The sequence below is a fragment of the Aotus nancymaae genome, unplaced genomic scaffold (genome assembly GCF_030222135.1).
Source record: "Aotus nancymaae isolate 86718 unplaced genomic scaffold, 86718_ANA_hifiasm-v0.15.2.pri h1tg000030l, whole genome shotgun sequence".
Lineage (NCBI taxonomy): Eukaryota > Metazoa > Chordata > Mammalia > Primates > Aotidae > Aotus > Aotus nancymaae.
Window position 1 is genome coordinate 24,914,781 of NW_026988443.1, and position 25,227 is coordinate 24,940,007.

A 25,227-nucleotide genomic window follows, 5' to 3' on the forward strand; every position below is an offset into this window, starting at 1 on the left:
CTCTTGTAGAAATGACAAATATATCCAGAAATTGGTTAGAGTTGGGTGTTTGTTTAAATACTAGAATCCTATTATAATTTTCTTTTATTTCCCAGAGAGGACAAATAGAGGTATAACTAAAAAAGATCATAAAAACATCATAAGGAGGTTAACTTCCATCTTTTTATACCATGAGTACAAAAGTTGGGCAGTTATGATGACACTGTTCTGTTGTTTCAATGCCAGGGTGAAGAGTTTTGGTCAAGGCTGAAATTGGTACTGCATCTTAGACCTAAAATACTGGATGAGCCTCCCAATGTAATCCTAGTTACCATCATTGTTTTAGAAGAAATTTTTTATTCCAAGAAATACAGTGCAGACTAGAGCTACAAATTTCAATATGTTGTGCTTTCATTTTCACTCAATTCCAAATAAAGTGTAATTTCTGTTTGATTTCTTCCTTTACCCATGGATTATATTCATGTGTATAATTTAATTTTCAAACATTTGAGGATTTTCTAGAAATCTTTCTATTATTGATTTCTAATTTAATTCCAGTGTGGCCAGAGAAGCATTTGTGTGACTTGAATGCTTTTTTTAATTTATTAGGACTTCTTTTATGATCCCTAATATGGTCTATCATATGTATTCCATAGGCATGTGAAGCAGATGTATATTCTACTGTCATTGGGTGGAATATTCTATGAGTGTCAGTTAAATAAAGTTGGTTAATAGTATTTTTCCTATGTTGGCTATGTCTTTACTAATTTTCTGTCTACTTATTCTATCAATTATTTAAATGAGTGAAAATGTTAGAGTATAATTGTAGATTTCTCTATTTTCATTTGCAGTCCTTTCAGTTTTTGCTTCATTTGAAGCTCTGTTATTAAACACACAAATATTTGTGACTTTTATGTCTTCTTGATAAACCAAGTTCTGTATTATTATATAATGACCTTTTTCACCCCTGATAATAGTGTTTTCTCTGAAATCTACTTTGGCTGATATTAATATAGTCATTTTCACTTTCTTTCAACTTAAATGAATATAAAATATATTTCTCCATCCTTTTTACTTAAAACAAATTGTAGCAGCATAGAGTGGGTGTTAATTTCTTTCCTCCTAATCTGATAATCTCTGCCTTTTAATTTGGCTGTTTAGACCATTTACATTTAATGTGATGAATTAATATGATTGATTTGAATCTAAAGTCTTGCTATTTGTTTTCTGGGTGTCTTTTTTGTTCTTTGTTCTTTTTGTCCTCTATTTCTGTATTCATTTATATTAATATTTTTATAATTCTGTATTTCTACTTTATTGGCTTATTAGTTCTGTTTTTAAATTATTGGTTGCTTTGGAATTTTTATTATATACTTTTAACATATTATAGTGTATGTTCAAGTGATTTTGCACTACTTATAGTATAAAAACCTTACAATAAATATATTTTCATTTCTCCTTCCCCTCCTGGCCTTTGTGCTATTGTGATCACACATTTCACTTTTACACATGTTAAAATCTTTACAATACGTTGCTATTATTTTTGCTTTAAGCTGTTGATTATCTTTTAAAGAGATTTAAATTTTAAAAAATTGTTTATATTTACTTTTGTGGTTTCTATTTATAGAATTCTTCCTTCATTTGTGTACATCTGGTTTCACCTGTATTCTCTTTGAAGCACTTATCTATTATTTTTTATAGTGTCAGTCTTCTGGTGATTAATTCTTATAATATTTGTATGTCTGGAAAATGTTTTTATTTCATCTTCATTTTTTAGCAGTTTTCACTGATTTCCTCCCCTATATTCCAGCCAGTATTTTAAAGTTGTTGGTTCACCATTTTCTAGCTTATATTGTTTCCAGAGAGAAATCTGCCTTCCTCTTTATCTATTTCTCTGTATACAATATGTCTTTTTTTCTCCTCTCTGGCTGCTTTTAACATTTTTTCTCTTTATTGCTGGCATTAAGCAGTTTGATTATGACATGACTTAATTTTTTGTTTCTTATGCTTGGAGTTCATTGAGCTTCTTGGATTCATAGGCTTATAGTTGTGATCAAATTTGGAAAATTTTCAGCTATTAATGATTTCTTTAAATATTTATCACCTCTGCATCCTTTTAGGGATGTCAATTTCATTGTATTTGGCCATTTGAGGCTGTCTCATAGTTCACTAATGCTTTCTTCATTTTTTCCTGTCTTTTAATTTTTTTCAATTGGTGTTCCATTTTATAGTTCCAGTTTATAGACACATTGCTATGTCTTGAAGCTTACCAATCTTTTCTTTTGCTTTGTCTAATCTCCTGTTAATCTCATTTGGTATATTGTTAATCTCAAACATTATAGTTTACGTCTCTAGAAGTTCAATTTGTGTCCTTTTTCTTTATATCTTTCATGTCTTCACTTAATATATTCAATCTTTTCTCTGTCATTTCCTCTATCATTTTTTCCTTTAAATTTTTGTCAGTTTTTAATTTCTATATTTTGAAGCTATATTGTATTAGGAGCATACAAGTTAATGCTTTGTATGTGTGTGTGCTCATTTGCATTTATGTATGTGTGTGCATATGTGCATGTGTGTATATTTCTGAAATTACCATACCATCCACCAACTTCCCTCTGGTTAGTATTTGCCTGGTAAGTTTTTTCTCATACATTTAATTTCAGTCTTTCAAGGTCCATACTTTTAAGGCACCATAGTGCTGAATTTTATTTGTTTTAATCATCTGTCATTGAATTAGAAAGTTAATCTATTTAAAAAGTTTTGCTCTTAGTCCTCTCAAAAAATCAGACAAGGAGTTATAAAAATAACTAAAATGGGGGGAAATCACAGACGTTTAGGAAATCTTACAAATGTCTTGGTCATTGGTCCCAACTTTAATGGTTTCTGACGTCCTTTCTTGAACAGAGGCTGGAATTCCAGTGGCTCCCATTAAATCATCTCTGTTCTTGCCATGTAGATCTGAAGATGCAGATAGAGAATAATGACCTTACTTTTCTTATATTGGAGACTGTACTCAAGGAACTCCTGCAGCCTCCCATCCCATACAAGAATGGATCTCTTTAAAATACTTAGGCACAGTATTATTTTTTATTTTGCTTGAAGGCTAATTTTAAATAGTATGAATCTTTTAAAAAGTAACTATTCCAGCACTTTGGGAGGCCGAGGTGGGTGGATCACGAGGTCAAGAGATCGAGACCATCCTGGTCAACATGGTGAAACCCCGTCTCTACTAATACAAAAAATTAGCTGGGCATGGTGGCGCGTGCCTGTAATCCCAGCTACTCAGGAGGCTGAGGCAGGAGAATTGCCTGAATCCAGGAGGCGGAGGTTGCGGTGAGCCGAGATCGCGCCATTGCACTCCAGCCTGGGTAACAAGAGCGAAACTCCGTCTCAGATAAAAAAAAAAAAAAAAAAAAGTAACTATTTATCAGCATGTAGGCTTTCTAGTCATCTCCACGTCCGTTTTATGTTATGAGTTGCTTCCTGGCCATTCCTTTTTAAGTTGTCCACACACCAAGGTGAAATTTTTACATTCTAATAGACTGTATACCCTGCAGGGTTATTTATAATGAATACAAGGTAACATGCCTGTTACATAAAAATAAAATAATTGTTTTTGTGAAATGAATTGGAAGATGTGGCATAATTAAACAGTGGGCATTTGTATTCTCCTATTATCACTTTAGAGCTGCAAAAAATGGAAGTAATTTATTTCATCTTGGTAATGCTCCTTCTTTCAGGTCCAACAATTTATCAGAAATGTTAATCCAGCAAGCAGTAAGTGGAAGGGGGAGAGGAGAGAGGGGATTTAAAATTAGCCTGGAAATATTGCATAACTCATTAAAAATGTAATCATGCATAAAATGAGATCAATGAAAATTTATCTAAAAGTGCAAGGAAAAGGCATTTTCTAGTATGATACTGGATTTAATAGACTGGATTTTAATTTAGTCAGTTTGCTACAAAAAAATCCCTCCAGGCTAAATAAAACCATTTCCCCTCCCAGTTATTGTACAGACAGCTAATTTTCAGACTCCTTCTTTCTGATATTCAATCTTATCTCTTACTGGATACGAGTTGCAGTATATTGCAGAATTTGTTTTCTTTACATTTTCCATTACTGCTTTCATTTGCATGATAAATGATTAGAAGTAGAAACAGGGAAAAAAAAACTCATGCAGAACATTTCTTTATTAATTTTGTTTAAATTAGAGTAACTTTTTAATTCACCCATACCCCTCCCCATGTAACAACCAGTGTATCTAAGAGTTATTTTAATATTTTGTTTTACAGCTAGTGAAATGGGTTACACATTTTTTGCCTTGTCCTTTCTTCATGTAACATTTTATTTCATTCCTATATTTGTAGTTTACATTTTGCTTCCTGTCTTGCACTGCTAATGACATTGATGAGTTTTTCTCTTTAAAGAGACACCTGTGTTTAAGGCTGAACCTAAGATGCAGAGCTTTAAAATATGTTAATATTGGTGAAAGAAAGAGCTTTGAAGATTTATTTTGCAGATGATAGCATCACAATTCTTTTTTTTTCAGTAGTTTCACTTACATATCCATTGCGATTTATGTTCTTCTTTCGACATACAAACAGTTGCCACTTTATGAAGGTTTGACCTAGGATTTTTTGACTTTAGATTGGCACAAAAGTGATAATGCATTTAGTTGAAATCATACTCCAAGTACTCACACAACCATTTCAGTACAGTATTTAATAAATTACAGGAGACATTCAACACTTTACTATAAAACAGGCTTTGTGTTAAATGATTTGCCCAACTGTAGGCTAACGTAAGTGTTCTGGACATGTTTAAGGGAGAGAAGTTTAAATTATGATGTTCTGGAGGTTAGATGTACTAAATGCATCTTCACCTTATATTTTCAACTTAACAATGGGTTTATTGGGACACAACCCCATTGTAAATCGAGCAGCATCTGTATTAATTTCTACATGGTTGCAATTACATGGTATATGTACAATTACATATGCTGGTTTCTTAAAAATCTGTTTTGAAAATATCTGCTAACTATATAAAGAAGAAAAAATATCACCTAGAAGTCTACCTCCCAAAGAAACTATCCCTTCCTTTAACATTTGGGTGCATTTTCTTTTTTCTTTCTTTTTTTTTATTGCATTTTAGGTTTTGGGGTACACGTGAAGAACATGCAAGATTGTTGCATAGGTACACACATGGCAGTGTGATGTGCTGCCTTCCTCCCCTTCACCTATATCTGGCATTTCTCCCCATGCTATCTCTCCCCAACTCCCCACCCCCCGCTGTCCCTCTCCTATTTCCCCCCGACAGACCCCAGTGTGGATAGCATCACAATTCTTAAACAACAAATAGATTTTGAAAAATAGGGCTTCATTTAAGTTCTTCTGTCCCTTTTATCTTAGGTATTTTTTTAGTCTGATAATTTAGAAATGTGAAATGATATAATTAACAAAACATAATGAAAATCATCTAATGCCTTATTTCCCTCCAGGTTCTAAATCAAAAGACGCTAACTTTATCAATAAAAACTTGCCTGGGCAACAATTATCATACAAGCTGACTTAATGGTTCCTACAAAATTTGTCTCTAAGAGATGACTCATGTATGATCACCTTAGAATCATTCACGTAGAGAACTTTTCTTTTGCTAGTACACAAATATTAAGTAAATATCTTCCTGTTGTAAAAACCATCAAACAGTAGAATGAATTGAATGTCCCCTTGACCTTTCTTTCTATCCTATTCCCTTCTTTAAAAGTAGTACACTGTTCAGCATCTATCCTTCTGACATTTTTCTCTGTAAACTAGAATATGTACATGTAGAAATGCATTAGTCTTAATTTTTTAAAAAAAATCATAATACCTCCTTTATTTCTGCATTTTGCTTATTTTACTTAACATTATGCCTTGGAAGTATTCCCATTTCAGTACACATAACTCTATTTCATTCTGTTTAATTATTGTATGGTATTCCATAACATAGTTCTAGAAAAATCTGGAAAAAAATCTGTGTTCATCAATAGAGGAATGGTTAACCATGACAAACAATGGTGCAATAAAAACCTTTGTACAAGTCTTGATGCACAGTGAAAATGTTCCTTTGAGGAAGATACCAAGAAGTGGAAGAGCAGGGCCAGAAGTGCTTTTAAATTTTCCTTGAATATGTTACCTAAATCTCGATGGCCTCATTGTCATTCACTTCTCAATGTAGTTTGTAAGTTCCATATTGATTTTTCTCCTAAACATAAGAGTTATTCTCAGGGGGGTTTTAAAGTTTCTAAGTCTATAGATTTTTTTGTCTGTCTTTTTGATGATGAATCTAATTTTATTTCAATGTGATCAATCAATATGGCTTATCTGATTTCTGCTTTATGGGAGTCGATGAGATTTTTCTCCATGACCTAATACATGATCAATTTTCTTTTGTGAGTGTCCTGACTGTTTGAGAAGGATGTTCTTTATTGTGTTCAACGTTCTATGTTATATCTATTTGATCAAACTTGTTAATTAGATTAGCTAAATATTCTGTATTCTTACTTTTTGTTTATTTTATCTACTAGTTCCTGAAAGCTGCAATTGTCAAATATACCAAAAAGTTTATGTGTTACATCTTCTTGGAAAATATCCCTTTTTATCTTTTTACTGCATTTGCCTAAAATTCTATATTTCTTCCTGATATTCAGAATTGCTTGGTATATTTTTTCTTGTACTCTTGCCTTTACTCTTTCTGTTTTCTCATTTTAGACATGCTTTTAAAAAATAGCCTGTGGTTTTCTTTATTGCAAGATGAAAACTCTATTTTAATATATAATTCATCTTTCACCCAGATAATTATTACCAATGTATTTGAACTTATTTATTTATTTTCTATTACACTGTGCCTTTTTAGTTTCCCCTCTTTCTGCCTATTTTTCGTTGACTGGATTCTCCCATCATCTATTTTATTCCATTTTTTCTTTTAGGTGGTTTCTAAGCTCTACCTCCCATTCCTATTCTTCTAGTGGTTACTTAGAATTTTAACACACATTGATTTTATGTCTTTCCACCATCATGTAGACTATGGCTATGTTTTGAATGTGTCCCCTCCAAAATTCAGGTGTTGAAACTTAATAGCCAATGTGACGTGGAACCTTTACTAGGTATTCGGTTGCAAAGTGTCAGCCCTCATGAATGGGATTAGAACTCTTATAAAAGGGCTGGAGGGAATGAGTTCCCTTTCTTTTTGCTCCTCTGTCATGTGAGGACACAGCATTCCTGTCCACTGCCCAAGATGGAGCTCAGGGCACCACCCTAGAAGCAGAGAACAGCCCTCACCAGACAATGGAGCATGCTGGTGCCTTGATCTTGGACTTCTCAGTCTCGAGAACTGTGAGAAAATAAGTTTCTGTTCTTTGTAAATTACCTAGTCTCACATATCTTATTATAGCAGCATAGATGGTGTGATGGTACATACTGGGTGCCAACTTGATTGGATTGAGGAATGCAAAATATTGAGCCTTGGTGTGTCTGTGAGGGTGTTGCCAAAGATTAACCTTTGAGTCAGTGGGGCTGGGAAAGGCAGACCCACCCTTAATCTGGGTGGGTACCATCTAATCAGCTGCCAGTGTGACTAGAATATAAGCAGGCAGAAAAAGACTAAACTGGCCTAACCTCCCAGCCTGCATCTTTCTCTCGTGCTGGATGCTTCCTGCCCTCGAACATCACACTCCAAGTTCTTTGGTTTTGAGAATCAGACTGCTTCTCCTTGCCCCTCAGCTTGCAGATGGCCTATTGTGGGACCTCATGTGGGTTAATAAACTCCTGTATGTGGAGATATATATATATATATATATATGTATGCATACATTTTGGTCTATTTCTGGACTTTCTATTCTGTTCCATGTGCTTATATGTTTCTTCAGATACCAATAGTACATTTTTAATTTGTGGAGTTTGATACCTAGTAGGTCTGTTATATCATTTTACTTCATTTTCCGGCTGTTCAAAATTTTATGCTTCCATGTTAATTTTAGGATCAAATTGTCTAGTTCTAGAAAAAAAAATCCTGTTGTTATTTTTATTGGATTGCTTTAAATTAAGAAGAATTGACTTTGAGTCTTCCTTTCCAAGAATATGGTGTTTCTTTTTCTTAATACTTTTAAAGCCATTAGTAATACTTCAGAGTTTTTCTCATATCATTTGGTTTTGCAAACTTTTTATTAGGTTTGCTCCTAACCGAAAGTGGGGTATTCCGTTCTATTATATCCTCTGATATTTTACTATATAAAGATTAATGATTTCTCCCTTCCTTCCTTCTTCTTGCCTTCATCTTTACTTCCTTCCTTCTATCCTTCCTTCCTTCCTTCCTTTTCCTCCCCTCCCCTGCCCTCCCCTCCCCTCCCCTCCCCCTCCCTTCCCCTCCCCTCCTCCTCCCCCTCCCCTTCCCTTCCTCTTCCCTTCCTTCCCTTCTCTCTCTTCTCTTGTTCTGGTTTCACTCGGTCACCTAGGCTAAAGCACAGTGGTACAATCATAGCTCACTGCAATCTCCACTTCCCAGGCTCAAGGGATCCTCCTACCTCAGGCTCCCTAGTAGCTAGGAGTACAGTTGCAGGCCACCATGCCTGGCTAACTTTTTAATTTAATTTTTTTTTTTTAGAGACAGGGTCTCACTATGTTGCCTAGGCTAGCCTTGGATTCCTGGCTTCAAGCAGTCCTCCCACCTCAGCCTCCTGAAGTGATGGGATTATAGTCATGGGCCACCATACCTGGCCATCATTTCTTTTTAATTAATTTTACATACCGCTGTTTTGCTCAATTATCTTCTATTTTGCTGTGCTATTTCAGTTGCTTTGTTGAGCTTCTGAGTACAAAATTGTATCATCTCGAACTAGAGATAGCTTTGCCTTTTTCCAGTCAGATGCCTCTAGTTTTCTTCTCTGGTCTGCTTGTGTTGGTTTAATACAGTGTTAATAGAGTGGTAATTGTGAGCATCTTTGTGTCTAACAGCAGCAGGAATGCTTCCAGTGTTTCTCCCCCATGTCAGAAGCTGGCCTCTGCACCAATTTTACAGGGATATGTGCACACACATGCACCACCCAGACACCAGCAACCACCCCAGAGATCGCCTGTAGATAATTCCTATCCACAGGGCCAACTTCCTGCCCCTTTCTGCTTGAACACATTCTCCAGCTGTGAGAGGGTGTGGCCCTGTGTGGGCAGACTGGGTATTCAGTGAAACTACTGCCCTAGAAGTGACCCCCAACCAATGAGTTCTGGGAGTCAGTGGATACATACTCCCATTTTTCACACTTTTAGGGAACAACTTAGTGGCGTGTTCTACATGGGCTCTCAGAAGATCTCAAGGGGGACTGAACTTCAGTTGCCCACACTGCTAACCCCTGATGCACCTCTTATTAGCTTTACTTGCCTCCATTCCCTAATTTCTCACGAGGCTTCCTGAAAATCACCTCCCAAATCAACTACTTGTACACACATCCTTGTTTTGGGGGACTCAAACTAACAGAACTATACAACCATTCCTATTGCTTTTTTTTTTCTTTCCAACTTTTAAGTTCGGAATACATGTGCAGGATATGCAGGTTTGTTACATAGGTAAACATGTGCCATGGTGGTTTACTGCACAGATCATCTCCTCACCCAGGAATTAAGCCCAGCATCCATTAGCTGTTCTTCCTGATGCTCCCCCTCCCCCCACCCCCCAACAGGTGTCCCGTGTGTGTTGTTTCCCTCCTTGTGTCCAGGTGTTCTCATCATTCAGCTCCCACTTACAAGTCAGAACATGCAGTGTTTGGTTTTCTGTTCCTTCATTAGTTTGCTGAGGATAACGGGTTCCAACTCCATCCATGTCCCTGCAAAGGACAGGATCTTGTTCCTTTTTATGGCTGTATAGTATTCCATGGTGTATATGTACCAAATTTTCTTTATCCATTCTATCATCAATGGGTATTTAGGTTGACTCCATGACTTTGCTATTGTAAATAGTGCTGCAGTGAACACATGCATGCATCTTTATGATAGAATGATTTATATTCCTTCGGGTATACACCCAGTAATGGGATTGCTGGATCAAATGGTATTTCGGACTCTCAGTAGTTGAGAAATAGCCAGTTATTCCTGTTGTACTGCATGTTTTTACCTGGACTGGGCATTTAATTTTGTCACAAATTTTTCCATCTGTGGACTTGATTATAGAAACTTTCCTCTTAGATTGGCATAATAAATTTTATTAATGGATTTCCTAATACCAAATATTTCTTCCATTCCTCAAGCTCTTATTTTCCATGTTATAACATGCCATTGGGTTCTGCTTGTGAATGTTTTCTTTAGGATATTTGCACTGATATTTCCAAGGATGATTTGTCTGTCATTTTCTTTTATTGCAATCTTTATCAGATTTTGTTATCAGTGTGCTTGTAATGTCATAAAAAGAATTTGGAGCATTTTGTTCTTTTCTTATATTTGGAACAGTTTCAATAACACCAGAATTATCTGATCTTTAAGTCTGGTAGAACTTCCCTATGAAATTGCTCTGTAGAACTTGCTAATCCTGGACCTTTTTGAGAGTTGAGTCACTGACGACTTTGCGTATTTCCTCTATGGAAATGTATTTATGAGGCTTTCTATTTCTTTAGTTAAAAAATTATACTTTTGTAGAAAGGATACATTTTAATTTAGGCTTTTCAATTTACTTACAGAGTTATGCGAAAGTCTCATACTTTTAAAAGTTTTCTGTTGTCATGGTTACCCCTTCCCTCTTTTGTCATTTCTTTTTCTTTCTTTCTTTTTTATTTTTTTGAGACAGATTTTCACTCTTGTTGCCCAGGCTGGAGTGCAATGGCATGATCTCAGCTCACTGCAACCTCCACCTCCTGGGTTCAAGCGATTCTCCTGCCTCAGCCTCCCAAATAGCTGGGATTACAGGCACCCACCACCATGCCTAGCTAATTTTGTAGTTTTAGTAGAGACGGGGTTTACCCATGTTGGTCAGTCTGGTGTCAAACTCCTGACCTCAGGTGATCCGCCCACTTCAGCCTCCCAAAGTGCTGGGATTACAGGCATGAGCCACTTTGCCCAGCCTGTCATTTCTTATTTTGTGAATTTTTTCTTGCTTTCTTTTTTGTAGTAGTAGGTTAACTACTTATCTATTTTACTGTCTTTTCTCAAATTACCTGCTTGTTTGTTTGTTTATTTATTTATTTATGTGTTAGTTTTGACTATTTTTCTGTATTCTGACCCAGTAATTCTGTTTAAATCTTTATTAATTCTTTCTATTAGGTGGGTGCAAAAGTAGTTGTGGCTTAATACTTTCGTTTAGTTAATTTTGTTGTTCTTTCTATGTTTGGTGGGTTGGAAGCTTAATTCATTTACTTTTAGTCTTTCCTTTTTGTTGACATAAGTATTTAAGACTGTGAAACAGTCTGGGCATGTTGGATCATGCCTGTAATCCCAGCACTTTGGGAGGCCAAGGCAGGCGGATGACTTAAGGCCAGGAGTTTGACACCAGCCTGGACAACACGGTGAAACCCCGTCTCTACTAAAAATAACAAAAATTAGCCAGGTATGGTGGGGCATGTCTGTAATCCCAGCTCCTCGGGAGGCTGAGACAGGAGAATTGCTTGAACCTGGGAAGTGGAGGTTGCAGTGAGCCAAGATCGCACTGCTGCACTCCAGCCTGGGAGACAAGGCAAGAGTCTGTCCCAAAAAAAAAAAAAAAAAAGTGTGAAATAGTATGAAAAAATGAGTTCTTTGATGGAGAGAATGTTAATCAAGGCCTTTTTGCTTATTGATTTGTTGCTAAAATAATTGGTTTTATTGCATTCTGATCAGAAACTTTTGTATCATTTCTATTTTGTGAGGCATTCTTTTATTTTCTTTATGCCAATTTCATCTCTTTTTATGAATGTTTCGTGGGTGTTTGAGAAGGTATAGTCTCCATCATCAGAGTACCTGGCTTGACTGGCGTGCATATATTTACCTTACTGATTAAGTTGTCTATAGTCTTACTTTTACTTGACCATTTAATCCGTCTTGCGATGAGAACTGTCAGTTAAACATCCCACTGTTAGTATTTTTCTATTTTTATTTCCTAGTATCTCTTGTAGTTTTTGCTTTATAAAAGTTGCTACTGTGTTTGATGTGTAGATTCTCCCAACTCAACACTATCACTGTGAATTTTGCTGAGTAATGCATAAGGTAGTATTCTAAAATATTTATAAAACTAAGTACATTAACAAGCTCTTCAAAATCTGGGCTCTGGTAAACTGTCTATGGCCATTGAATTTGCCATTCACACTATTTTGAACTTGGGCTGTTCTTACAAATCTCCTCTAATACCCCCCCTTTGTAATGGCCCTCCCTTTGGCATCCTCTTGTGAATCTTAATAACCTCATTTATATCCATTTTGAGCCATCTCTTTTCAGTGAGCATTACTTCCAATCTTCCCTCAGAGCAGAAATCTCAGGATTTTGTCATTTCAGTCTTGTCACACAGTTTTTGCATTTTGCTTTCTGTGAGCTGGTTCCAAGATGGGTCCTGGAAAATTGGCTTGCAAGGAAACAATTTCCTGCTCAGGAGTCCTGTGTTCCTATCCCACTCTGAACCCTGGGATAGACACAGTAGCCCACATTTGTTCCAAGGACACTTGATCATATATCCTTATGCTAATTACATTTTCCCATGATGAGGTTTTCTGTGTATTTCCATATGTTATACCCTTCCCTGCTGTATTAGTCAGGGTTCTCTAGAGGGACAGAACTAGTGGAATATATGTGTGTGTGTATACATATATATGGAAAGGGGAGTTTTTTAAGTATTTTAAGTATTAACTCACATGATCACAACGTCCCACAATAGGCCATCTGCAGGCTGAGGAGCAAGGAGAGCCAGTTCGAGTTCCAAAACGGAAGAACTTGGAGTCTGCTGTTTGAGGGCAGGAAGCATCCAGTATTGGGAGAAAGATGTAGGCTGGGAGGCTAGGCCAGTCTCTCTTTTCACATTTTTTTCTTCCTGCTTATATTCTAGCCACTCTGGCAGCTGATTAGATGGTGCCCACCCAGATTAAGGGTGGGTCTGCCTTTCCCAGCCCGTTAATCACCTTTGGCAACACCCTCACAGACACAGCCAGGATGGATACTTTGTAGCCTTTAATCCATTCAAGTTGACACTCAGTATCAACCATCACACCCTCCCAGTTTAAGTACTTCCATTTAGGTCAGAAAACCCAAATCTCTTTGCAGGTTAATGTCTTAAGACCTCCAATATGACACTGTAAAAACAGTATTTCTTAAACTTTTGCAATTCCTTGTGGTCACTACAGTACATTTGAAAATTGTTTTAGGTCATACCATTATAACTGTTGAACAAAATTGTTTCTTCTGTTTTGTGGATTAGTATTTTCTTTTTTTCCTTCATCATTTTTATTCTGGTGGTTGTCTTTTAATGTCTCATCAGAGGTATTCCATAATGCATGTCCCTGGAAGGTGGACCTCTCAGAATCTGAGTGCCTTGGGTCTGTACTATGGGAAAAATAGGAATTGTGCTTTCCCGTATCTCTTACGACTGTCAGGGTTTGATGTAAGAGTTGGCAAAGTGCTTTGAGATTCTTGAAGAACAGGCACTGCCCAATAAATGCCTGGTGTCATCACTGTCATCTCTTGATCTATTTAATGTTACTCAGAGTATCAAGGCAGGCTATGTCTATTTCTTTCCTCATCTGTTCTCTGCATTATCTCCTTATGCTTTCTCCTGAATGGGATATGTGGGATTTGCCTTCATGGCACTGTGTACTGACTTTCATTTCTCTATCAGTCCACCTTTCTCCAGATGGCTTGTGATCTCACCGCTCATGAAGCGCTTTTCAAATTCAGATTGCTTTTACAGTTAGATTTACTAATGACTACTGATCTGTAGCATTCTTGTTCTCTAGAAGAATGGAACTTTTTTTTTTTGCCAAATTGTATAATAATTTGAAGACAAAGTATACATGGTCTAGTAGGGAAGGCTTTTTTGGTTCAAGCATGGGACAATGGATAATATTTACACATAATTTGTATACTTTTTGGAAAACTGTATTTCACCACTTAGGTATTTGTCTACATTATATTTATTCGCTGGTGGCATCCCATATATGCTGTGTCACAAGGGTAACCTGCTTATGACCTATTCAAACTAAAAATGTAGCTTGCGGCCGGGCACAGTGGCTCATGCCTGTGATCCCAGCACTTTGAGAAGCCAAAGTGGGCAGATTACTTGAGGTCAGGAGTTCGAGACCAGCCTGGCCAATATGGAGTAACCCTGTCTCTACTAAAAATACAAAAAATTAGCTGGGCATGATGGCACATGCCTGTAATTCCAGCTACTCAGGAGGCTGAAGCAAGAGAATTGCTCGAACCTGAGGGGCAAAGGTTGCAGTGAGCCAAGACTTCACCACTGCACTTCAGCCTGGGCAACAGAGTGAGACTCTGTCTCAAAATAAATAATAAATAAATAAATAAATAAATAAATAAATAAAATAATAAATAAGAATAAAAATATAGCATGAGGGCAGGGATAGAAGAACTTAAAATTTTTAAAAATTAAAAAAAATATATTTAAGGGGTACAAATGCAGATTCCTTACCTGCATATGCATCTTTGCTTAGCTTTCCTTTGGGTTTGTTTATTCTCAAGCAAGTTCCCACCTGTGTTGGCAAAGTGGTTCTCAGCAGCTCCAGGTTGATATGCCTTTCCCCGGAGAAAGATAATATTTTTATCTTGGACTCTCTAGCAATGAACTAGGGATTAACTCTGATTAGACTTGTGTTATGGGTCATCACTGCTACTTGGGGGGTATGATCGGCTGATTGACAAGGCCTGGATCATGTGTCTGCCCTGGATCTGGATGTGGAGTTGACTACTCCTGAACCATAGATACACAGGATTGGGCTGGCGTAATTTCCAAAGGAAAACCTAGATGTAGAATGTGGGATAGGCAAAAACAGGAACTGTCTACAACAAATGGCAACTCGGAAGAGTCAGATGACTTTTTCAGGGTATGGAAGACCTGCTCTCTGTATAAAGAAAAGCAGCGTATAAAGGAAGACTGGGTCTTTTTAGTCCTAGCATTGCCTTAGGAGTAGTCAGAACTGACTCAAATTATGAGCTATTTTATGCTTAGTAATTTAATATATTAAAAATAATGACTTTATATTCAAATATTTAATTTTTGCTCCAGCATATGAAAATAATTCTCATTTATTTACAATTCAAGAAGAAATGATAAGGCACATACCAAGTCTGGAAATGTGACTTATTGTCTTGTTATACGATGGTGACTCTCTCCTTTTCTTTCTCTTCTTTCTTTTTTTTTTTTTTTTTGAGACAGGGTCCTGCTCTGTCCCATTGTCTGGAGTACAGTGGCACGATTATGGCTCATTGTGGCCTCAACCTCCTGGGCTCAAGAGATCCTCCTACCTCTGCCTCCCAAGTAGTTGAGATCACAGGTGTGCACCACCACACCTGGCTAATTAAAATTTGTTTTTTTTTGTGCAGACAGGGTCTCCCTATGTTACCCAGGCTGCTTTTGAGCACCTGAGCTCAAGTGAAGCTCTCACCTTGACCTCCCAAATTGTTGAGATTGCTGTTAAGTAGAAAAGTCTTTAAAGCAGAGAACTTTACTTCCCTGGAATAATCTATGTTTCTTAGAAGCAAATTTTCTGTTTGCTTCTATTTGACTTTGTACTGAAGAAGGTGAGCCCATTGTGGAGAGGGAAAATACTGGCATTTGCAAATTAAGCTGCTAAGAGCTGTCCTTAAAGTTGATTTGGGAATGTAATTCCCTCATAATAACGTCTTGGCACATAAACGTGTCGAGGTTGACTCAGGGATTTGGAAGTTGGTTTTTACTTGAGGAGAAAGAAATGAAAGGAAACGCGAACTAGGACTGACCCTGTTATCCTCCCCCACCAGCAGGGGGACGTAGGTTTGTGCTTGCTGTTGTCAGTAATGCAGGCAAGAATCTGACTTCTTCCCAGTAGGAAGCATTTCTGATCATTAGGTAGCAGCTGCTCTACTCCTTATGGAGGAGGAAATTGCCTTAAAGAATGAAGGAGGGTATTTCTGCCAATAGATTAGAATCTCGTAATCCCAGAATGTTAGGGGCACAGGGGTTTCTGAGACCATCTGGTCCGACCTGTCATCTCATACAAGAAGAGTGAACTGTTTAGAAGTGACATGACTTGCGCAGAACAGTTTTTGGTCAATGTGAGTGGTAGATGGCAAAATGGGAAAGGCATGAATGACCCCTGGAGTGAGAGACCAGTGTGCAGTTTCCAGTTCACACTAACTAAGCATGCAGGATTGAGCTGGTTGCTGAGCATCCAAGTGCTTCATTGTAGAGTGTGGCGTTAACTGTGATAATGGACAGGAAGCACCTACTGGATTGCCTGCACGTAGTGTGTGTGCTCAGTAACTTGGTTTTTTTTTAAGACAGTCTCACTCTGTCACCAGGCTGGAGTACAGCGGTGCAATCTTGGCTCACTGCAACTTCCGCCCCCCAGGTTCAAGAGATTCTCCTGCCTCAGCCTCCCAAGTAGCTGGGACTACAGGTGCCTGCCACCATGCCCAGCTGATTTTTGTATTTTTTTTCTTTTAGTAGAGATGGGGTTTTACCATGTTGGCCAGGATGATCTTGGTCTTTTGATCTCATAATCTGCCCGCCTCGGCCTCCCAGAGTGTTGGGATTACAGGAGTGAGCCACCGTGCCCAGCCGTGCTTAGTAACTTCTGATAGCTTCCCCATGCTGGGAATATCTGGCTACCCTTTAGAAATGGTTTCATTCCCATCTTGAAGTGCTCTTGTGAATCTTCACTTCATAAAACCCGGCACAATGCCATTGATCCGTGCCAACAATCCATTCATTCTGTTTATTTTATTTTTTTTGAAACCCTTGGGCTAGGTGCAGTGGCTCACACTTGTAATCCCAGTGTTTTGGGAGACTGAGGTGGGAGGATTGCTTGAGGCCAGGAGTTCAAGATCAGCCTGGGCAACATAGTGAGACCTCATCTCTACAAAAAATAAAAAGATTAGCCAGGTGTAGTGTTGCATGCCTGTAGTCCCAGCTACTTGGGAGGCCGAGATGGGAGGATCACTGGAGCCCATGGATTTCAGTTTATAGTGAGCCATGATTGTGCCACTGCACTCCAGCCTGGGCAACAGAGTATACCTTATCTCTTAAAAAATTTTCCTTTAAAAAAAGAAACCAATCTTTTCCCATGAAGACAGGACAGGTCTGAGTTCATATTGACTTGGTAACATCAGGTGCTTTGTGTATTAAAGAAATCCTCCCCACGAGCATTTCACATTCCAAAGTGGATGTCAACACACAGGTGAATATGGGTGTATACAGAGCTCACCCAAGCCCTCACCCACCTTTCACACTACCCCTCCACCTTGTTACTCTTCCGTGCCAGTTTCCAGCCACACAGGCCTTGGTGACCTTCCTAAAGGTCAGACTAGTTTCTGTGCTATAGTCTTTGTGTCTATGTTTCCTTTGCCGGGAAGGCTCTGCTTCCTCCTGCTGTCTCCTTCTTGTTATTCAGGTCTTTTGGGGGAGGTTTTTGCTTATCCGCCAAATCCGAGATGGTCCTTAGTCTTTTTCTATCACATCAACCGATTCCGTTTTCATTGATAGCGCTTGTTAAATGTTTGTGTGTTTGTTGTGTAGTGTCTGTTTCCTCCCATTGGACTATTCGCTACATAGTTACTACATAGTTAATATAGAGAGCCGGGTGCGGTGGCTCACGCCTGTAATTCCAGCACTTTGGGAGGCCGAGGCGGGCAGATCACTTGAGGGCAGGAGTTCAAGACCAGCCTGGTCAACATGGCGATACCCTGTCTCTATAAATAAAAAAAAAAAAAATGAATGAATAAATGAATGAATAAATAAATAAATAGGTGGGTGTGGTGCTAGGTGCCTGTAATCCCAGATACTTGGGAGACTGAGGCAGAGAATCGCTTGAACCCGGGAGGCGGAGACTGCGGTGAGCCAAGATCACACCACTGCACTCCAGCCTGGGTGACAGAGTGAGACTCCATCTCAAAACCAAATAGAACAAACCAAAAAAATAGGGGCTTCGTTTCTCTTGTTTCCCACTGTATAACCAGTGTCTAAAGCAGCACCAACGACACAGGCGGACCCTCAGTAAATTGCCATTGGATGAATGAAGGTTTGAATCTGAACAACCCATATGGGCAGCAACATACAATATGGAAAGAGACCTGGGGTAGCATTTCAAGCTACTTTCACTCCAGACTGCATGACCTTCAGAGAGAATTCCACTTTTTGGAACCTACTTCCTTTTCTGTTACAATAAAGAGGTTAAAATCACATAAGGTTCCTATCAGCTCTTTATTCTGCTGTTTTATGTTGGTTTTCTTCCATGCTGAACAATCTAATAGGAATTTACTGTTATAAGTCAAGGTGGTTTTTAGGTGGCTTCTGTATATCAAAGCACAAACTACGTGCCAGGCAATGGCTGATGGCTCTGGAGAATCAGACAATAGGTGGGAAGGAGGCATTATCTAAGAAAGATAGAATCACTTTAGGTAGGGACAAGTATTCCACTGCCAGGGGTAGATGTGTCTATCCATAAGCACTGAGGGATCTTTTTGGTAAATGGAAGAAGACTAATTGCAATTAAAACATAATTATCCATTCAAATTATTCCTACTGGCCAGGTGTGGTAGCTTAAGTCTGTAATTCCAGCCCTTTGGGAGGCTGAGGCAGGCAGATCTCTTGAGGTCAAGAGTTCGATACTAGCCTGGCCAACACGGTGAAACCCCTTCTCTACTAATAATACAAAAATTAGCTGGGTGTGGTGGTGCATGCCTGTAATCCCGGCTCCTTGGGTGGCTAAGGCAGGAGAATCACTTGAACCTGGGAGGCGGAGGTTGTAGTGAGCCGAGATCATGCCACTGTACTTCAGCCTGGGTGATAGAGTGAAACTGTGTCCTAGAAAACAAGCAGAAACCCACAAGTATTCCTGCCTTTGTAATTTTAGGGAGAGTTACATAAAATTAACTTTTAGGCCTCTCCTTTTGTGATTTCCTTTATTAACAAACAGTAACAATTTGCAGAATTCCTTTCCTTTCTCCATACCATTTTACCTTTCAGAATAGAGTGTGTTAAATCAAGTGTAGGCCACAGCTGCCTCCTTATGTATTTTAAGTTTGGCCTAACTGAGTTATGGCCAAAGGGGGCCACATGTTCAAACTGTGTTCAAATCAGGCAAAGGCTGAGCTGTAACCAATCTGGCTGTGTTTGTTCCTCACTTCCATTTTCTGGACACCACTTTCCTTTTCTGTCGATAAATCTTCTCCCATCACGTGGCTGTGCTAGAGTCTCTCTGAGCTTACTCTTGCTCAGAAGGCTGCTCGATTTGCATATCATTCTTTGCTCAGTTAAATTCTGTTAAATTTAATTTGCTAAGATTTTTAACAGGTGTATTGTTTAAATATGCTATTATTTTCCCATTACTGCTTTAATAAATTACCACAAACTTAGGAGTTTGAAACAATGCAAATTTATTATCTTATACCTCTGGTGATAGGTCAGAAGTCCCAAGAGGGATCTCTGTAGGCTGAGAGTAAGACCTCATGGCTGTGTTTTTTCTCTAGGGGCTAAGAAAGAATTGATTTCTGTCTCTTTTCCATTTTCTAGAGGCCACCTGCATTCCTTGGCTCACAGCACCTTCTTCCATCTCTTTTTCTGAGATGTATTCTCGCTCTGTCACCCAGGCTGGAGTGCAGTGGTGTGATTCTGGAGGACTGCAACCTTGTTCTCCTGGGCTAAAGCATTACTCCCACTTCAACTGCCCGAGTAGATGGGACCACAGGTGTGTGCCACCATTCCCAGCTGATTTTTGTATTTTTAGTAGGGACAGGGTTTCGCCATATTACCCAGGTAAATACACAGCCCCTTCATTCCTCTGTGCTGTGTATTGTACATATTCACAGGTTCTTGGAAATAGGGCATGGACATTTCCCGTTATTCTGCCTATCGCACATGCTTATAAGAAAAAGAGTAACCCCTAAGGAAAAGCAGATTCTAAGGCATTTGCTGAAATGTAACAGTGTATGTATTAATATATGAGAACAGCCATATTGTTGTTTTAATTAAGAAAAAAGGCGACAGTATCTACTTTGTTTTATTGAAGAGCAACTACCATGAAGGGTAAGAAGTGTTCCTAGTACCTGGCTGAAAATACCACCAGTTGGAGATTTGTGTGCCAGATTTCAGAAAACATCCTGAAACTCTTTGTCCACTAGCACTGTCTTTTGTGTGCTTAGTTAGTAGAAAGCAGATATCCCATTTACATAGATATATGTTTCCTATAGAACGTGCTCACAAATGTAGTTTGGTTGAAACCTTTTCCTCCTGCAACTTTGGGTTCAAATGATTTCTTCAAGAATCTACAGATATGACCAACTACACAATACAAACCTATGATATTCCCCTGTGGAGCATCAGATGGAAATTTCTGCTTTGCCTACCTTGTAGCAAGAAATGCAGAGGAAGTAAAAGTTAACTTCTGGCCCTGATTCATCACTTTTATTGAAGTTAAATTCTTTTGTTTTAATGCACACTTGATTGAGCAAGCATGTATTGAGGCAGTTATGGTTTGTAGGAGAAAGAGACAGTTGAAGAAAGAACAAATGAATCTAATGTAAATCAAATACTTAGCCCTTTTATAGGAACTACAAAGCCTTAAATGTGTGTTCTTAACAGTAATTTCTACAAAACTCCAATAGGAAGCTTTGACAGTGATTGTTTCTGCAAGGAGATGGGTTTTTCCTTTCACATGCTAATCACCTGCTCCTGGTAATATTTCTCTCCTTGACTGCAGTCTTGGGATTGAATAATTTATGGAATGAATTTTGTTGTAAATTTATTGTGTCACAAGCAGGTTGTAATTTCACTAACAGTTCACTTAAGTTATTAAGTTTAAAAAAATGTGGTTGATAGGATAGTGCATTTGGAGGTCCCCCCACCCACTCCAGCAAGTTCACATCTTATATATTTTCAAAACAGAGTGCTTGCCTAATTTTTATTCAGAATCTGATATGAGAAAAGGAGGTACACATTAATATAACTAAAATTGCATTTGCACACTATTGTTGAATTTTGGAAGTCGTAAACAAATTATTGAAGATTTTATAGAGACAGAAATAGCATTAAACCCACGGTGCTGTGGCGCTGCTGCCATTGTCTTCTGAGTAATTGTCCTCAGCTTGCTGATGACGAATGAAGAGTCAGTGGTGTGAAGGTGAAGATGCCCCTGGGAGGGAAAAAAGCCACATTAAGCCCTTTAAATGTTGCTTCAACTTTGAGGTTAAGATAATGGCAAATTATCAGTCTCCCAAATCTTATCCGATCCAAATGGACTACAGGGAGAATAAAAACAAAAAAATCTTTAAAAATCTCTCACAGGGGGTATCTGATTGGCTCCGTCTACATTCACTGCGTTCCCGGGACTTCCCTTTTAATGGCTGTTCTGCTGTGATAAGAGGCAACGTTTGGCCACTGCAGAAACCTCTGCTTCGTTTCTGCCCCGGATCCTTCAGCATTCAGCAAACATGCATTTAAGGTCTCCTGTTATTTACATTGAAATTTTTCTATTGACCTTGCCAGTGTGAATGAATTTCAAACAAGCCGTTTCTTTCTCTGTATAGATTATTTCCCTAGGTTCATGGTAGGGGTTAGTTTTAATTCCTCTAGGCGTTCCCTCTATTCTTGTTAGCACCCTGAGGATTTGATTTCTGTTTTCCACCCTGGTGCCCCTTGTGTGGCCCCCTCTTTCTGCACCCAACCCTGGGTATTCCAACCCCCGCGCAGGGGATGCTTCTTGAGCAGGAATACTTTTTAGGCCTTCAGAATGGACATTTTCACTATCTGTTACATAGAATGTAGGAATATGACGAGAAAACAGGTTGTAATTAACTAAAACATGGGAAGACTCTGGTGTCTTAATGCATTTAGAGTTGAGGAAATAGCCTTTCAAATTACATGAAAAGAAAGGCAACTTGCACTATTTTTATTAAATAGGCTTTATTTTTTTGGAGCTGTTTTAGGCTTACAAAAAATTGAGGGAAAGTACAGAGTTTCCATATCCCCTCTTTTCTTTCCCCCATCTAGTTTCCCCTGTTAACATCTTGAATTAGTGTGATACATTCATTGCAACTGATGAGGCAATGTTGATATGCCATTAATTAACTAAGGTCTGTAGTTTACATTAAGGTTCACTCTTGGTGTTGTATATTCTGTGTTTTTCAGCAAGTGCATGGCATGTATCCACCATTACAGTATCATACAGAATAGTTTCACTACCCTGCGCTCTGTCTGTTCTTTCTCTTCTCCCCTCTAACCACTGATCTTATCCTGTCACCATAGTTTTGCCTTTTCCAGAATGTCCTATAGTTGGAATCATACAGTATGTCGCCTTTTCAGAACAAAAGACAGGTTAATAAGAGAAACACATAACACATATATTTAATCAAAATCTTACAGGACACAGGAGCCTTCAGAAATGAAGATCCAAACACTCAGAGAAAACTGTTTTTATGCTTAGGCTCTGAAGAATTGACAGCCATGTAGAAATGTGATTGCACAAAAACAGAATGATCTAATATTGTGATAGATGATGCTGGGGAAACCCAGCAAGGACTGTCTATTCAGATTCTTCTTGGCCTCTCTGGGTAGCATTCCTTTCTCTCGGGTGTGGGGCAGGACCTCTCTGGAATTGTTACCAGAAAGGGGTCCTGATCCAGACCCCAAGAGAGGGTTCTTGGATCTCACGTAAGAAAGAATTCAGGGTGAGTCCATAGAGTAAAGTGAAAGCAAGTTTATTAAGAAAGTAAAGAAATAAAAGAATGGCTACTCCATAGGCAGGGCTGCCACTTGCCCACTTTTATGGTTATTTCTTGATGATTGGCTAAACAAGGGGTGGGTTATTCATGCCTCCCCTTTTTAGACCATATAGGGTAACATCCTGACATTGCCATGGCATCTGTAACAGTCATGGTGCCAATGGGAATGCATCAGTGGGCAGACGACCAGAGGTCACGCCTGTTGCCCTCTTGGTTGTGGTGGGTTTTGGCCAACTTCTTCACTGCAGCCTGTTTTATCAGCAAGGTCTTTATGACCTGTATCTTGTGCTGACCTCCTCCCTCATCCTGTGACTTAGAATACCTTAACCATCTGGGAATGCAACCCAGTAGGCCCCAGCCTCATTTTACCCAGCCCCTACTCAAGATGGAGTTGTTCTGGTTCAAATGCCTCTGACAGAATGAGGGTCTTCAAGGGAGAAGGAGGAAGTGAGAGAATGACCTTTCTGGGTTTTATGGCTTACTCTAGAGGAGAAGGTTTGTGATTTCCAGGATCTGCTTTGGGGAAGAGGAATTCTGGTTTCTAAGATCCACTTTGACGAAGTAAGCGAGTTGGGAGACAGGAGGGTGAGAGGAGGTCAGAGACTGTTTCTGAGTCTGCTTCTGATGCTATTCAATGTCTTTCAGTTCAGAGTACCCAGCACACCAAAGGGCCATACTTTAGGGTGTCATTTTCTAAGCCTCCAAAGTACTGACCCCCATAAAAGGCAGATAAATGAGAAAAAAAACTCAGAAGTTTCATAACATGTGCATCTCATGCATACAGGGCAGACACAGAGAACTCTCCAAGTGCTGGCTTTGAATTCAGGCTTAAATACAATTGTCTGCTGAAACAAAGAAAGAACAAAGGAAGAATGAGGAAGGCCAGTTATGGGGAGGTGACCAGGAAGAACACAGTGAACAGGGTAAGGTTTGCTCTGCAGATTTCAGTCCAAGTCTTCTCCATTGATAAGAGACTCTAGTGATTTAAGGTCATCCCTTTCTTCCTGGTACTGAGAGGGATACAGTCTTACAAATAAAGATTTCCTTTATAGATGTAAATTGCCTTACAAAAGGGTAACTTGCACATGGTCCTTTTCAAGGCATATTACCATTGTGGGTAATTAGTTTTGGTTTTAATCTTGTATGATGAAAATTACAGTAGCTAACACATAGCACTTCTCCTGTGGCTGCTGTTTCTCAAAATAATCCTTATTCCAAAGAGGCATATTTTAGAGTGACCTATTCCAGTCTCCTACAGTCATGTTTTGGAGTGGCATATTCTGGTCTCTTGCACTGGGAACACAGACTTTCTGATATGGCAGAAAAAGTAAGAGGAGTTGCCTTTTGCTGTCCTGGGTCCAGCCTGGTATCTTGTGTTTCCTTTTCTACCACTGATAACCTAATAGAGTTAAGTCCCCAGCGTAATGCATGACCACAAAATAATGAGGCTAATGTAACAATCCACATGGGAACATCAGGTTCATTAATTTGACCACGTTTCATATATTCCTGTTAGCATTTTTCCTTGGTTAATTATAAATGGCATACAACGTCTAGTCTCTTGCTCTCCAAGAAAAAGAGACTTATGGTTAATGCTGCAGGCATATACTTATCCAAACCAGCTCAGGGAAATTATAATCCCATGTGTCATAACTGTTTAATGTCAGGCACGTATTCAGATATATATATATATGGAGTCTTGCTGTGTCATCCAGGCCACAGTTCAGTGATGCGATCTTGGCTCACTGCAAACTCCACCTCCAGGGTTCAAGCAATTCTCCTGCCTCAGCCTCCTGAGTAGCTGGGATTACCGTCACCATGCCTGGCTAATTTTTGTATTTTTAGTAGAGACAAAGTTTCACTATGTTGGCCAGGCTGGTCTCGAACTCCTGACCTCAAGTGATCTGCCTGCCTGAGCCTCCCAAAGTGCTGGGATTACAGGCATGAGCCACTGTACTCAGCCTTTACAAATACTTTTTGAGCACATATTGAGTATTAGGTGCCAATCTGTATATTGGTGAACAAGTTGGAACTTACAACATTCTATTATAAACTACCAAGAGGCAATAAAACAAATAACATGATTTAGGTCCTTGCTGTGGTTTGAATGGCTGTGTCTCCCCAAAATTCATACGTTGAAACCAAATCCCCCCATATGATAGTATTAAGAGGTGAGGCTTGTCTGGGCATGGTGGCTCCTGCCTGTAATTCTAGCACTTTGAGAGGTTGAGGTGGGAGGATTGCTTGAGTCTGGGAGTTCGAGATCAGCCTGAGCAACATAGTGAGACCTTGCCTCTACAAAAATTTAAAAAGTTAACTGGGCATAGTTGCATGTGACCG